Source organism: Leopardus geoffroyi, chromosome A2 (genome assembly GCF_018350155.1).
Source record: "Leopardus geoffroyi isolate Oge1 chromosome A2, O.geoffroyi_Oge1_pat1.0, whole genome shotgun sequence".
In the NCBI taxonomy this organism is placed as follows: Eukaryota; Metazoa; Chordata; class Mammalia; order Carnivora; family Felidae; genus Leopardus; species Leopardus geoffroyi.
The window spans coordinates 74,796,304-74,811,815 of NC_059331.1; the positions used below are offsets into that span (position 1 = coordinate 74,796,304).

The 15,512-nt window shown below is 44.6% G+C and overlaps 1 long non-coding RNA gene across 3 annotated transcripts in view; it reads left to right on the top strand.

Moving 5' to 3' along the window:
- The window catches only part of LOC123606255, a 141,004-nt gene that overhangs the window by 44,454 nt on the left and 81,038 nt on the right, over positions 1-15,512 (top strand). The window contains exons 4-6 of one of the 3 annotated variants that reach the window (XR_006716191.1): positions 331-409; positions 1,705-1,935; positions 13,643-13,839. This is a non-coding gene — a long non-coding RNA (uncharacterized LOC123606255). Of the gene's footprint in view, positions 1-330; positions 410-1,439; positions 1,485-1,704; positions 1,936-13,642; positions 13,840-15,512 lie in introns of those variants that run through there. The other 2 variants (XR_006716190.1, XR_006716192.1) reach the window with 2 other exon arrangements.

Here is a 15,512-nt window from a genome sequence, read left to right on the forward strand (position 1 = left end):
CTTTCCTCTAGTTTTCTTTAAAAAAAAAAAAAGTTTATTTTGAGAGGGGGGGGAGGGGCAGAGAGAGAGAGAGAAAATCCCAGGAAGGCTCTGTGCTCTCAGCACTATGTGGGGATTCAGGGCTGAGTCTCACGAACCATGAGATCATGACCTGAGCTGAAATCAAGAGTTAGACGTTTAACCGACTGAACCCCCCAGGTGCCCCACAAGTTTTCTTCTGAAATGTGATATATAATCAACTCGATTTTTCTTTTGGATTTTAAGTAAGTTTAGGTTACTTAGGCTAAGTAAGTAAATAAGTTTAAGTCAAATCTTAAACTGCTTCTCTAGGAGAGTACACGGGACGAACACATTTTCTGGAGGGAGCGGTATTGGAATCCCAAGGCGCTGGGCACGGCTCCTGAGGAAGGTAAGGCTCCAGGTGGTCGGTCCACTGTGGGACAAAGCACAGGGCAGGGCGAGAAGACCCTGACAGCGTGCGTTGGGGGTGCCCAAAGGAGAGGTGTGAGTGTGTGAATGTGGGTGTAGAATCACAGGGAGAAGCCGGCCCATAGCGCAAGACTTGCTGTTCACTCTAATTAAGAGCATCCTTCTCAAAACTCCTGGTGTTTGCAGACAACCGGAGGCTTTTTCCCCCTTCTCAGAAATTCCCTGCGGGAAATGTGGATCTAAGGGGAAAGTGTAAATAAAGGCTTCTTGGAGAAAGTCCCTCTTTTTTCAGGTGTGAAGGGCTCTCTGGGGTCCTGGTGCGAGCTCAGGGACTCTCATCCTCCTCCTCGCTTACCCCCCTCCTTCTTTTCTTTACTTCCTTCCTTCATCTTTGTTCTCACTTCCTGGGGGCTGCACCCCAGCCGGGGCCCTCTCCCCACACGTCCCTTCCCCAGGGCTCTTTCAAGATCCTTCTCATTTCTCATCTTCCCTGTCATTTTTCTTCTTGGCTTTTCATCCAGAATAAGGGAAGCATGGTTAGAAAGCATCTCTATTTCTCTTCTACTCATATTCCCGTAAACATCTTCAAGAGCCTGAGAAACGTCTGTTTCTTGGTCTCCTGTTTCTGGAAACCATTATTTATTTAACGTGTTCCTACCACTTGGTGAGGCTCCTATTCTTCTGTGGAATATTCCCGCAGACTGGATTCCAGAGTCTGCTGTTTAGAAGCACTGTTGTTTCCTTGTTTCCTGTCACCGAACAATTGCCGGCTTCCTTCATGTGAGCAGAAGTGGAGAAAAACACCAGTGTGGCAAACCCGCACCAGACCCACAACCCCCCACCCCTGGGCTTGAACCTCGGTGGCCACGATGTGAGAGTGGTTTTAAAACTTAACAAAATGTTTACCTGAGCTATTCTTTCTATTCTTGTTAGTCATAGTCTTTATTTAAACATGTGGCTCCATTTTATTTATGTATTTATTTTTAAACGTTTATTTATTTTTGAGACAGAGACAGAACGTGAACGGGGGAGGGTCAGAGAGAGAGGAAGACACAGAATCCGAAGCAGGCTCCAGGCCCTGAGCTGTCAGCACAGAGCCCGACGCGGGGCTCAAACTCACGAACCGCAAGATCATGACCTGATCTGAAGTCAGACGCCCAATCGACTGAGCCACCCAGGCACCCCATCCATTTTAACAAATAGAAGAGGAATTAGAGTCTAACTGGTTCCCAGTAATAGGGATGGACCTAGTTTATACTTTTAAATTATTTACAGCCTGCCAGTGCCCGTGGCTTTGGGTTATTGATGCTGCAAAAGTTGGTGACAGAAAGCCCTTTCCAGAAGACAGTGGCACTGTTAGCAGCAGAACTCGTGGCTGGCTCCTTCCAGCTCCCCCAAATTTCTGGGGCACAGAGAAGCATCACGCTGCCTTCAGCGCAGCTCTTCCCTGGGAGACGCTGGAGGGACAGTCTGCTGCCTTTGCCAGACTCAGGCCATACCCTGCAAGTAAGTAGCTGTGCCGCTTTGAACAAGTCACTTCACCTCTCTGAACACAGTTTCCTCCTCTCTACTCTAAAACGTGGAAAGAATACTTACAGGAAAAGTTGTGAGGAATAACCAAGAATTATACTTGAGTGTGGAGCTCACTGCCGGCACCTAGGAAATGTTTAAGGGGCGCCTGTGTGGCTCTGTCGGTTGAGTGTGGGACTTGCATTCAGGAGGTGACCTCACAGTTCGTGAGTTCCAGCCCCACATTGGGCTCTACGCTGTCAGCACAGAGCCACTGCAGATTCTCTGTCTCCCGCTCTCTCCGCCCCTCCCCTGCTTGCACTCTCTCTCAAAAATAGTAAATGAATACTTAAAAAATTGTTAGGAAAATCTTTAATAAACAGTAGCGATGCCACAGATGGAGTACATTCAAAGTCACAGCCTTCCTCCAGCCCTAGGTGATGACAAGTGTTCCTAAGATTGTAAATCACAACACAGGGTGACTTAATCTGTATAGACCTGATTTCCCCCTGTCCTTTCATCACCTGACTTAGGTCGTTCATGACCTTCTCTCCTCTTTCAAAACATCGCTTGTACTTTCTTTGTTGCACACCAGTATTGCTTTGGCCCAAGTCCTCATCTCCCGCCTGAGTTATTGTCAAAGTCTGTCCCCACAATGGAATATTGTTTAGCCGTGAAAGGAAGGACATCTTGCCATCTGGGACAACATGGCTGATCTAGAGGGCCGGTGAAATAAGTCAGACAGAGAAAGGCAAATACCGTATGATTTCGCTCATATGTGGAATCTAAAAAACAAAACAAATGGACAAACAAAAAGAAACAGACCCATAAATACAGAGAACAAACTGGTGGTTGCCGGAGGTGAGAGGATGGGCAAAATGGGTGAAAGGGTGTGGGAAGTACAGGCTTCCTGTCATGGAATGAATAAGTCATGAGAAGTGCAGCATAGGGAGCATAGAAAATGGTGCCGTAATAGTGTTGTGTGGTGACAGAAGGTGCTATGCTTATAGTGAGCATAACATAAGTTACAGAGTAGTGGACTCACTGTCATACACCTGAAATGAATGTCACCCTGTGTGTCAACTCTACTTCAGGAAATAAGTCTTTCCCCACCCTGCCCTCCATTTAATCTAAAAAAAAAATTAAAAGTAACATCAATTGCTTTTTCTCACAAAAGATTCATTATGGGAAGTTGGAAAATAAAGAGAAGTTAAAAGGAAAAAAATACAAATAATCTGTCGACCTAGAGGTAGTGATTGCCTGTGATTTTTTCCTACACATGCATAGATATATTTTGAACAAGAAAAGGAATCATAGTGCGCACGATGTTGTGCTACTTGCTTTTTTCACTTCAGAACACAGTCATCCTTTGGAGATTCTGTGGGTTCAGTTCCAGACCACTGCAATAAAGTGATTATTGCCATAGAGCAAGTCAAATGAACTTTTTGGTTTCCCAGTGCGTATAAAAGTTAGGTGTGCACTACATTGCAGTCACTTAAGTGTGCAATACTAGCATTGTGTCTAAAAGAATAATGTACATACCTCAATTAAAAATACTTCATTGCTGGGGCACCTGGGTGGCTCAGTTGGTTGAGTGTCCGACTTTGGCTTAGGTCATGATCCCACAGTTCGTGAGTTCGAGCCCTGCATCAGGGTCCTTGCTGCCAGTGCAGAGCCCGCTTCAGATCCTCTGTCTCCCTCTCTCTGCCCCTCACCCATGTTCTCTTTCTCTCTCTCAAAAAATAAATAAACATTAAAAAAATACTTTATTACTGAAAAATACTAGCCACCATCTGAGCTTTCAGCAAGTTGTAATGTGATCACAGATCACCATCAGAAATATAATAAGTAATAATAATTAAAAAGTCTGAAATACTACGAGAATTACCAAAATGTGACATAGAGACAAAGTGAGCAAACGTTGTTGGAAAAAGGGTGCTGACATATTTGCTTCATGTAGGGTCGCCAGAAACTTTCATCTTATCAAAAACATGGTATCTGTGAAGCACAATCTGTGAAGTGCAATAAAATTGGGGGTAAGCCTGTGCGTCTACTGGTGTGTAACAAATTACCCCAAAACTTAGCAGCCTACAGCAACAAACTTAATTTATCATCTTACGTGGTGTGAAGGGCGGGGGCCCCTAGGAATGTCTCAGCTGCTGGTTCAGGCTCAGGGTATCTCATAAGATTACAGTCAAGATCTCAATCAGGGCTTCAGTCACCTGAAGGCCTGGCTCGGATGGAAAGATCTGCTTTCAAGACAACTCCCATGGCTATCGACTAGAGGCCTTGGTTCCCTGCCATGTGGACTTTTTCCAGCATGGTAGCAGGCTTCCCCACAGGGGAAGGAGAGAGTGATGTCACACTATGCATAGGAAAGAGAGCAGGAGCAGGGCAGACATCACACTGTTATTGTGGGCGAAGTTAGTTCCTTGTCTTGGAACTCATCTGACTTCCAGCGAATGAGATCTATGACTCAGTTTTCCTGGTCAGACTGTAGTGTTGCCTTTTACATCCATCCTTTTTAAAAAGATAGCTTTTTGAGATATTATTCACCTACCATACAACTCACCCATTTAAAGTATACAATTCAGTGTTTTAGGATATTCGCAGTCACTACTACCTGGTTCCAGAACTTTTCAGTACTCCAAACAGAAAGCAGTCACTCCCCATTCTCCCCTCTTCCCACTTCCCTGGCCACCACTATCACCCTTTGGTCTCTATAAACTTGCCTGTTGGGACATTTTTTTATAAATGGAATCATACAATATGTGACCTTTTGTGTCTGACCTCTTTCACTTGTGAAAATGTTTTCAAGGGTCATCCATGTTATAGCATTTTCTTAATATTTTCTCTATCTCTTTTTTTTTATATGCCTCTTTATTAAAAAGCAAAAACATTCGGAACCTCACATTGTACAGTACCCAGCACATTAAGGGGTATTTAGGAAGCAGGCCTACTGTTCTCATCTGATGTATTTTTTAAAAATGTTTATTTATTTATTTTGAGAGACAGAAAGAGAGCCAGAGGGAGAGAGAGAGAGAGAGAGAGAGAGAGAGAGAGAGAGAATCCCAATGAGGCTCTGTGCTATCAGTGCAGACCTGATGTCAGACTCCATCCCACAAACTGTGAGATCATGACCTGAGTCGAAGTCAAGTGTCGGACGCTTAGCTGACTGAACCACCAAGGTACCCCATATCTGACTTATTTTTGTTGTCAGAATCAGTCAAGGTAAGGGCTGAGTTCTCATGACTGGACAGGCTGAAACCACATCTGGATTTTTTCCCCTCTGGAGACATCCCTCCCTCTGGGTCAGTGTCAGACCCTGTGCTCAGAGAGTGGCCCCGGTGAAGGATGCCCGTGTCAGAACACTAGCCACTTTGGTCCAGGGAAAGCTCACAGACTCCCAGTTCTGCAAGGGTGAAGTTAGTTCCTTGTCTTGGAACTCATCTGACACCCAGCGAGTGAGGCCTGTGACTCGGTTTCCCTGGTCAGAGGGTAGTGCTGCCTTTTACATCCATTATTCCAGATCCGTGACAAAGAAGCCCCAGTTGGCTTAGGCAATACAAAGCCCAATGTCTCTGGAGCCCTCTTCCCTTGGATTTTGCAGAACTTTTCCTTTATTTAGTCCTCCTCTGATAAGTATTTTCTTTTTACTGCTGAATAATATTCATTAAATGCATAACATTTGGTTTATCCATGCATCAGATGATGGACATTGGGTTGTTTGTACTTTGGGGCTAAAAGGCTTATGCTGCTGGGAACATTTATGTACATCTTTTTGTTGTGGACATTTATTTTCACTTCTCTTGGGTATATATATGGGGGAGGAATTGCTGGGTCATATGGTAACTCTATGTTGAACATTTTGGGGAACTGCCTGTTTTCCAAAGTGGCTGCACCATTTTATATTCCCATCAGCAGTGTATGAGGGTTCCAATTTTTCATACCCTTGGCCAATACTTATGAGCTGTGGTTTTCAGTATAGCCATCCTATGGGCATGAACCAGTGGTTTTGATTTACATTTCTTTCACGATTAATGACGTTAAACAACTTTTAATGTGTGTACGCGCCTTTTCTCTTGAGAAATGTATCCTCAAATTCTTTGCCCATTTATAAATTTGGGCTGTTCTTTTTGTTATTGAGTTGCATGAATTTTTTGTTTAAATAATTATATATCCTGGATACAAGTTCCTTATCAGATATATGAATTGCAAATATTTTATCCTGTTCACATTCTCTTTTTTTAAATGGATAAAATTTATTTTTTATTTTTTAAATTAATTAGTTAATTTTTAAATCTACATCCTAGTTAGTTGGCATATCATGCAACAGTGATTTCAGGAGTAGATTCCTAATGCCCCTTACCCATTTAGCCCACCCCCCCTCCTACCACCCTTCCAGCAACCCTCTGTTCGTTCTCCATGTTTAAGAGTGTCTTATGTTTTGTCCCCCTCCCTGTTTTTATATTCTTTTTGCTTCCCTTCCCTTACGTTTATCTGTTTTGTCTCTTAAAGTCCTCATATATCCTATTCACATTCTTAATGGTATTGGTTACAGCAAGAAAACTTTGAACTTTAACGTAGTCCAAGCACACTGTCTTCCAGGTAGCCGCACACCCCCCTTCTGCCATATTTTATTGGGTAAAACGAGTGAAGTCCGGCCCACACTCAGGGGAGTAGTGGGGACCACGTTCTACCTTTTGAAGAGAGGAGAATAAACGAACCTGTGGACATATTTAAAAACTACCACATATGTTAATATTCATTCAAAATTTCACATTTAGGGGCTAGAAAATAAGAATCTGCAGTCAAAGTGGGTGTCAACTGTGGCTTCATCGTGTAATTGCTGTGTGCTTTTGGAAAGACTGTTAGTTCAATGCTTGATGCCTCAGTTCTCTTAGCTGTAAAATGGGAATGAGGATGTATGCCATTCACGCATTCCTAAAAAACCCACGTTTTGCAAAATCATGCACTAAAAGTAACAGGGCTGATGGGCATCCCAAATAAAACCTACGGGATTCTGTAATCAGAGTGCTAATGAAAGAGTACCAATCATAATGAAAGTACTAGCATGATTCCCAAACAGATCAACATGGTGGAAAACCTAGTGGTTCTGAAGCCTCGAAACCAGGCTTCACTTGCAGTAAAGAATGGCAGTTTGATACTTCCTCCCCTTTTTTTCAAAGTCTCTATTTATTGCTAAGCCTCCTCTTTGACTGTGAGAACGTTTGTCTCTGATCACTTTAAGGTATTAGCGTGCTGGGAAGAATCAGGCTTGGGCTGGCATCATGTGTTCCAAACCCCACTCTCTATCATCAATTGTGTAAGAGCTAATTTGTGACAAAGAATCACAAGAATCCATCTCATCAGGTTTGGGGAAGATCACGTGGGAGACACATGTTAAACACCGAGAACAGTGCTGGCAGGCAGGAAGTTCTCCAAAGTTGTTTGGATTACATTCATTCTTGTTTAGACGATTCCTTCTTAGCTTGCCCCCTCCAGTACAGAACAATATACCCCTGGAGGACTTTTTTTCAGATGATGTATTTCTCATTATGAAATAGACAGAGCCCTCATTAATTTCTTTCAGACCATGAGTCCTTGGGGGCGGGTTAAATGCAAGAGTTTGCAAACATGTAGTCACTTATAAAGTAAATTTGCATGTGTAATGCAGTCTGGCTTTAATATATGCGTTTTGCCATGCATGCGCTCAATTTTAGGAAAACGTACCATGATAAAACCCGTATATCAGCTTGAAGGTACACCTGAGTTTGGAGTAGGTGTTTATGTTTTATTTTCAGACTGATAACATCAAGGCCCTGAGGTAATTCTGAAACTATCAGAGCTTCTTTATTGTCTTTTCCCAGGGAAGAATGGCTACTAACATCCCTATTTTACAGGGGTATTCTCAACTGAGGAAAGAAACAAACTTGATATTTTGAAAGACCTTTTGTTAGGGATAAAATTCAGTTAGGGAAAGCTTGCCTTTAGGATTTTACTTACTCAAGTCACCATCTCTTTAATAATAAAACTGTATTTGTTAGATTTTCAAGTAACTGTTATTTGTGGCTCATAAAAGGCAATTCATTGATAATTTTCAGGAGCTACTATATCATAGACACTACAAATTCTCTTAAACCCCCATCTTTTGAGTTCTTTTGGTATAATAGCCATGACAAGAAAAACAAGCTTGCTCTAGTGGTTACGGGTGCCATGCCCTGTTGAGTCACCAAGTGAACAGCAATGCTAACGTCCTTTCCTCTGAGCGTTACCCACACACATGAACTTGGCGCTGTGTTCATCAGACTTTTGTGAAGTTAGCACTTTTAAAAAGAAATTTTCAAAGGGATTTTTCGTTGAATTGGATAAAGAGTGATTAGAGAAGTTAACACCAGGTGGCGCTAGAGGACTGAACTTGGAACTACTCCGCGCTCTTACCTGGGACTGAGACCAGGGCCATGCTCTTCGTTTAACCGGTGGGTTAAAGGAAAGAAGGGCAAGCGTTGCCCCTACTGTGTCCCGTTACCAGCTGACGCTAAGGATTGCCCCCCATCGCATTGTCTAGGTCCCTTCCGTGGAGAGTTGACGCTCCCTAAAGCTACGGAGCACATGGTAGCTTTCTTGAGGTCTCCAGTGGCAAAAAATATTCACAGTTTTTCTAAAGGAAAATGAAAACAAATCTCACATGAAATTGCTTTTTGGAGTGGCTTCAGTCCTGCTCTCACCATTGGAGGTACCCAGGAATGTTGATTGGGCAAGGGTAGCAAGAGAAGAAGATAAGGTCCCCTGAAACTCCTTCCCCCGGGAGCAGACTAGGCAAAAGCAGTTTCATCTCTCCGTGCCCACACATGGCAGGGTGACCGGGATCAGAATTCCCACCAGCTCGGGCTTTATTATTTCATGCAACCCTCCCTTCCTAGGAGTCCCCAACGTGCTCAGAGTGTTTTTTGCTAGGGCTGTTACCAGGAAAATAAAATCTCAGAACAGAGACTGTAGATTTAAAAATGGGAATAAGTGCCTTCCATTGAGCTTTCGAGGGGCCAGAAAGGAGAAGAGCAGGCGGTGAAGTAAAAAAGCTGTGCTGCAAGGAAATGGAAATGCCAGCAGCCTGAAAACAGAGGCTACCAGGTTAAAGAATGACAAATATTCTGGAAGGAGTCAGGTGCACAGAAAGGAGGTGCCCTGGGAGGTCCTGGAGGGTCTGTGGGAAGTGACTTTGGGGGTGAGATGGGGAAGGAGGGAAATCTGACATCTCCACCATCAGTGCTGTCTTTTCTGAAGTCTAGTCCACAAAAAGCGCAGACCCAGAGAGAAACATGTTGCTGATGGCTTGGTTGACGTGCATCCTTGCGGCGTGGTTATGGGCAGGCACTTCCTTAAAGGAATGTGCGTGTCACCAAGGGACATTACTTTGCACATTACTTTTGAACCAAGTAATTCACCAGCTTGCCTGGCCCGATCTGGCCTGGTATCCACATACGGTGTGCAGATGCTGTCATTTTCTGCTCAGGCTATTCTCTGGCTCTCAGGAGGGAGGCTGAGCATCGAACCTCCCACATGGGGTGAACCCTGAATACAGTAGCACCAGGAGCAGAGTTGTTGACTTGAAATGACTTATTCTTCTCTCCCTACCACACTTCCTCCTTGTTTCAAGGTCCTCTGTGAGACAAGGGAGAGGGGAAGGTGGTGGGAAGGGAGCCCTGTCTCGGCATCTTTAACTTAATTTTATTTTTTCAATTTTTAAAAATGTTTATTTATTTTTGAGAGAGAGAGACAGAGAGAGAGAGAGAGTGAGAGAGCACACACAAGTGTGGGAGGGGCAGAGAGAGAGGAAGGAAGCTCCAGGCTCTGAGCTGTCAGCAGAGAGCCCGACGCAGGGCTCGAACTCACGAGCTGTGAGATCATGACCTGAGCCGGAGTCCGACGCTTAACAAACTGAGCCACCCAGGTGCCCCTTTAATTTAATTTTAATTTTTTTGCTTAGTATAACCCCGACAGCAGCTCATTCCTTGGCCAACAAAGAACAGCGTTTTCTCCTGGATCTTCTGTATTGGTTCCATTTATCTCAGCATTCTTTGGAACCGTGATTTAGACATTTTGCTGCTAATTGAATTCAGCCTCTGGAAGCAGTAGGACCAGAGAAGGAATATTATTAGCTTTTTCAGGAGTTGATTCTAAGGTAAGAAATAGGGTTAAGATAAGCTTCTCTTCCTAACGACAACCAATGATTCTATAGGAAAACATATTTTTAAAAAATGTTTTATGTATATTTGAGAGAGAAAGAGAGAGCATGAGCAGGGGAGTGGCAGAGAGGATCCAAAGTGGGCTCCGTGCTGACAGCAGCGAGCCCCATGTGGGACTTGAACTCATGAACCGTGAGACCATGACCTGAGCTGAAGTCGGATGCTCAACTAAGCCACCCAGGTGCTCCTATAGGAAAACATATATTACTTCACACTTCTGTGGTATCTTTCACTCAAGGCCTCAAAAGGATTCTATAAACATGTGCTCAGGTAGGCTGAAGTCTAAGAGAGTTCCGCCCCATTAGTTTAATTAACAGATGGCATTGTATAAGCTTAAGGTGTACAACACAACGATTTGATATATGCATGTATTACAAAATGATTACCACACTAAGTTTAGTTACTATGATAAGATTTAAGATGGGAAAATCATATAGAAAAACAAACTCAGGGGGCACCTGGGTGACTCAGTTGGTTAAGCATCTGACTCTTGATTTCAGATCCAGTCATGATCTCATGGTTCGTGAGTTCGAGCCCCGCGTTGGGCTTCGCACTGACCATGCAGAGCCTGCTTGGGATTCTGTTTTTCTCCCCCTCTCTTGCTCGTAGTCTCTCTCTGTCAAAATAAATAAATACACTTAAAGAAAAAAAAAAAAAAAGAAAAATGAACTCAGTATTTGGAAACCAAAGTATGATTCTTGGCACGAATGATTTGCTGTGGTGCAATCTCTGTGGGTATCGATATCTCATGGCAAAATGAGTGTAAGGTTTCCCCTTCCCTAGTCCGTACTGGTATTTCCCTTTCTGATAAAGAGGAAGATGTTCCATTCTCTGTTTGGCTCGTGTAACCCCACCTCACTGGGGCCGGTGTTGTTCGGTGCTTCTGCTCCCCACAAGAGTCCCCGTCTCTCCAGGCCTTATAGACAGGAGCCTGTGGGTCTCCTCTCAGAGTGAATTTTCGAGGACAAACAGTAGGACTGGGGGGAGGGGGGGGGAAGGGAGGAGGGACCCTATCCTAACCATTGGGACAATAGGCAGAGACACTACTTCTCTCCTGGTGATGCCTCAGGCTGTTATTTTTAGCAGAGTGAGCCCTTTCACTCTTTTGCACAATGGCTTCTCTTGACACAACTTACTATCTGGTGATTACAAAGAGATGCCATTATACCAGGCGACAGGGCAGTGACAGCACCCTGTGTGTGTTCTCCAGAGGTGGGTACCACCAGCCACCTTCTCTAAGTGCACGCGGCTCAATAACCACGGCGTGGGCACAGGCACGCCACCCGGTCAGCCGGGAAAGATGATGCCACCCAGGCTTGTGTGGTGTCTGGGCGAAGCCACTGCAGATGGTGTTGAAAAGAGCATCTTTTATTCTCCTTTCAGAGGTGACTTCCTTGTCTGTCAGTAAACTCTGAGCTCTCCTCCCTGAGGAGATTGTGGGAAAGATGTGGCATCGAATATGAATTAGTATGAAACTAATGTGGATTAGTGTTATACTACGAAACCACCTGGGTCTGGGACGAAATTTGGGGCTGGAAATTGGGCAGCGACTTATCGACGACTCCCAGGAACATCAGCCTCCTTCCTGTCCACTCAGACTCCAACAGGGCAGAGGCCCCAGCTCCTCTCCGCAGACAGTGCCCGGCAGCAGTGTGCGCTCAGGATTAGAAGGTTCTCAGAAAACATTTAAGACATTGATTACCATCTAAGGGGCATTTTGATAGTTTGTATACACCATCCGGGTCTGTTAATAACTATAAAGTCTTAGGGCGCCTGGGTGGCTCAGTAGTTTAAGGGTCCGACTCTTGGTTTTGGCTCAGGTCATGATCTCACAGTTGGTGGGTTCAGGCCCAGCATCAGGCTCCGTGCTGTCAGTGCAGAGCCTACTTGGTATTCTCTCCCTCTCTCTCTGCCCCTCCCCTGCTCACTCTCTCTCTCTTTCTCAGAATAAATAAATAAACATTTAAAAAAAACCCGTAAATTCTTAAACATAATGTGTTATTAAAAAAGTGTCCACATTCGGGGCGCCTGGGGTGGCTCAGTCATTAAGCATCTGACTCTTGGTTTCAGCTCAGGTCTTGATCTCACATTTGGTGAGATCAAGTCCCACATCAGGCTCTGTGCTGACAGTGCATGGAGCCTGCTTGGGATTTTCTCTCTCCCTGTCTTTCTGCCCCTCCCCTGCTTGCCTCTCTCTCTCTCTCTCTCTCTCTAAATATAAATAAATAAACATTAAAAAAATGTTTTAAAAAATCTCCATATTCAATGCGCCTGTGTGTGCAAACACCAGTGCTCACTTACTGTCACCCTGTTTATATTTTGTTTTAACGTTTCATCTATTTTGGAGAGGGAGAGAGAGACAGAGCATGAGCGGGGAGGGGCAGAGAGAGAGGGAGACACAGAATCCGAAGCAGGCTCCAGACTCTGAGCTGTCAACACAGAGCCCGACATGGCGCTGGAATCCGTAAACTGTGAGATCATGACCTGAGCCGAAATCAAGAGTTGGATGCTTGGGGCGCCTGGGTGGCTCAGTCTGTTAAGCGTCCGACTTTGGCTCTGGTCATGATCTCGGAGTTCGTGGGTTCAAGCCCCGCGTTGGGCTCTGTGCTGACAGCTCACAGCCTGGAGCCTGCTTTGGATTCTGTGTTTCCCTCTCTCTCTGCTCCTCCTCCACTCATGCTCTGTCTTTCAAAAATGAACAAAAATTAAAAAAGAAAAAGAGTTGGACGCTTAACCAACTGAGCCACCCAGGTGCCCTATTGTGCTGTTTGTATTTTAATGAATGTATTTGTAATGGCAGGGGATGTATGATAGATGCATTTTTCCTTCAGTCACGGGAAGCTTTTAAGGAGTCAGAAAATTTGAACTAATAGGGATAATGTTTTATGTAGTCCCTTAGTTCATTTGTTGAACACATAGCCAAAGGAGTTCATTGAAATAAATGCTGCCGTTGAATTTTTAACAATGGCTACATAAATATGGGGCCATCTATAACCTTTATGCCTACAGGAGCCAGGAAAGTGATCTGTATAATTAACCCCTTGATTGATCTGGTCTTTCAGCCATCAGGATGAAGAGTCTGATTTCCCACGTAGAGTGGGATGTACCTGAGAAACTCAAGGTAGCTGAATATTTTCGTGGAGGAAAGCTTCTTTTGAAGGACTAAATAGGCATTCATTTGACAAAAATCCTTAAATTTCTCAATTTATGCTGAAGAGTGGGGAGGCATGGGGAAACCATCTGGGATCTCAGATTGGTGATTCTGATTCCATGGTGAGGCAGGTAGAGTTCTGAGAGGGCCCTCCAGCTTGCACCCCGTGTGTAAACCCCTGCCCTTCAGTCTAGGCAGGGCCTGTGAGTATAGTGAGATGTCACTCCCTTGACTAGGTTATGTTATATGGCAAACGTGGTGAGACACTCATCATGATATTACCTTATCCATGACTTTGTCTCAGCAGACTGGAGAGATTCAAAGCTAGGGAGATCTCCTGCTGCCTTGAGGAGGCAAACTGCTGTGTCTGGAAAAGGCTGCCTGGCAGGGAATAGCAGACAGCTTCTACGAGTTGGAATGGCCCCCAGCTGATGGCCAGCAAGAAGGCAAGGAACTGAATCTTCCCAACAATCAGTGAACTTGGAAAAGGACTCCAAGCTTCAGGTGAGATCACAGCCCCTCACAACACCTCGATTTTAGCCTGGTGAGACCCTGAACCGGGGGACCCAGCTAACCCTACCTCCTAATCCACAAAAAACTGAGATAACACACGCGTGTGGTTTGAAACTGCTTCATTGGTGGTAATTTGTTATGCAGAGATAGAAAACCAAAGAACTAGGTCTGGGCAGGGGGCAGCTGAGAATTTGCATCTGTGTTAAGTTCTCAGGTGATGCCCAGGCTGCTGGTCCACGACCTGTCCTTTGAGAAACACTGTCATATTTCCTCTGGCAGCGGACTTAGTGGTGTCATGAATGGACACTCACCGTACCCTTCTGGAATATAACCAAGGTTAACCAGAAGGGATTGAGCAGTCTGTTTTAAGCCCCAAATAAGTATAGGCAATATGGTTCAAGCCTTTAAGAATAATTTAAATGTGGCCAGCAACAATAAATACAAAATACAGTGTTAGAAAAGCCATTAGGATCAGGGCTTAGGAAACGAGGGTAGGGAAAATAATGTAAAGTGAGGCGTGACGTCGGCATGCAAGATGCATGCATCACTATTCATTCACACCTCTGTGGCAAGAGAGACTTAACTATTAATTCCTATTCCTCCTTTTGAGAATCATGTCCCATCTATACTACTTGTGAATGAACTTCCTATTATAACTATACCTCAATTAAAAAGCAAGTGAAGGGGCGCCTGGGTGGCTTAGTCGGTTAGACGTCCGACTTCAGCCCAGGTCACGATCTCGCGGTCGGTGAGTTTGAGCCCCGCGTCGGGCTCTGGGCTGATGGCTCAGAGCCTGGAGCCTGCTTCTGATTCTGTGTCTCCCTCTCTCTCTGCCCCTCCCCCATTCATGCTCTGTCTCTCTCTGTCTCAAAAATAAATAAACGTTAAAAAAAAATTAAAAAAAAATAAAAAGTAAGTGAAGATGTATGATGTCACACAAGCTTTCTAGTTTCCGCCGTGATAGACAGTATGAAAGTTACAGAAATTTTACTTTTGTAACTCTAGAAAATGTCGGCACATCCTCCAGCAGTACTGGGTATGGGTGGGTAATGGGTGTCCCTCCTTACTAGGCAGATAAATGGCTTCCGTGTCTCTACCTCTGTGTGTTAGCTGTCTTTGATGATTTTCTAACCCTTTCTGTGGCCAACAGCTCCCCTTCCCCACCTCTGTTCCTCTCCCGTCTTCACTTGTTTTTGTTGAGCAGTTTTCTGAAGTGAAGAACATTCAGCTCCACGGAGGTTTTCCTAGTGGAAAACAGCCAGAGCCTTGCTTCACCCTGAGGCTGTTACTTCTCTCTTGGTAACCGTGGTGCCCCTGGTAGGATATAGGGCTTACTGCTGTGACTCTATTAGCTGAACCATCTGGATTGTTGTTGTTGTTTTATCTGACACTGTACCTATTGCCCAAATGTGAAGGCTCTGGTCTCTCCAGGCACTTCCATAGCACAGAAGATGTTTTATGTAGCCATGTCAAGTGACTCCAAGGGAAGCGTCTGGAACTTGGTTTTGAAACTATTTTGAACGTGGCTTGGTGTGATGTCTGTCCTGCTCAGGTCTGTTGGAAGCAGGGGTGGGACGCGGGAGTGAGTGAGTACGTGTGTGTTTGGATGTGTGAGTACGAGCAAATGTGTGCGAGTATGAGGCTAATTGAACATGAGTGTGAGC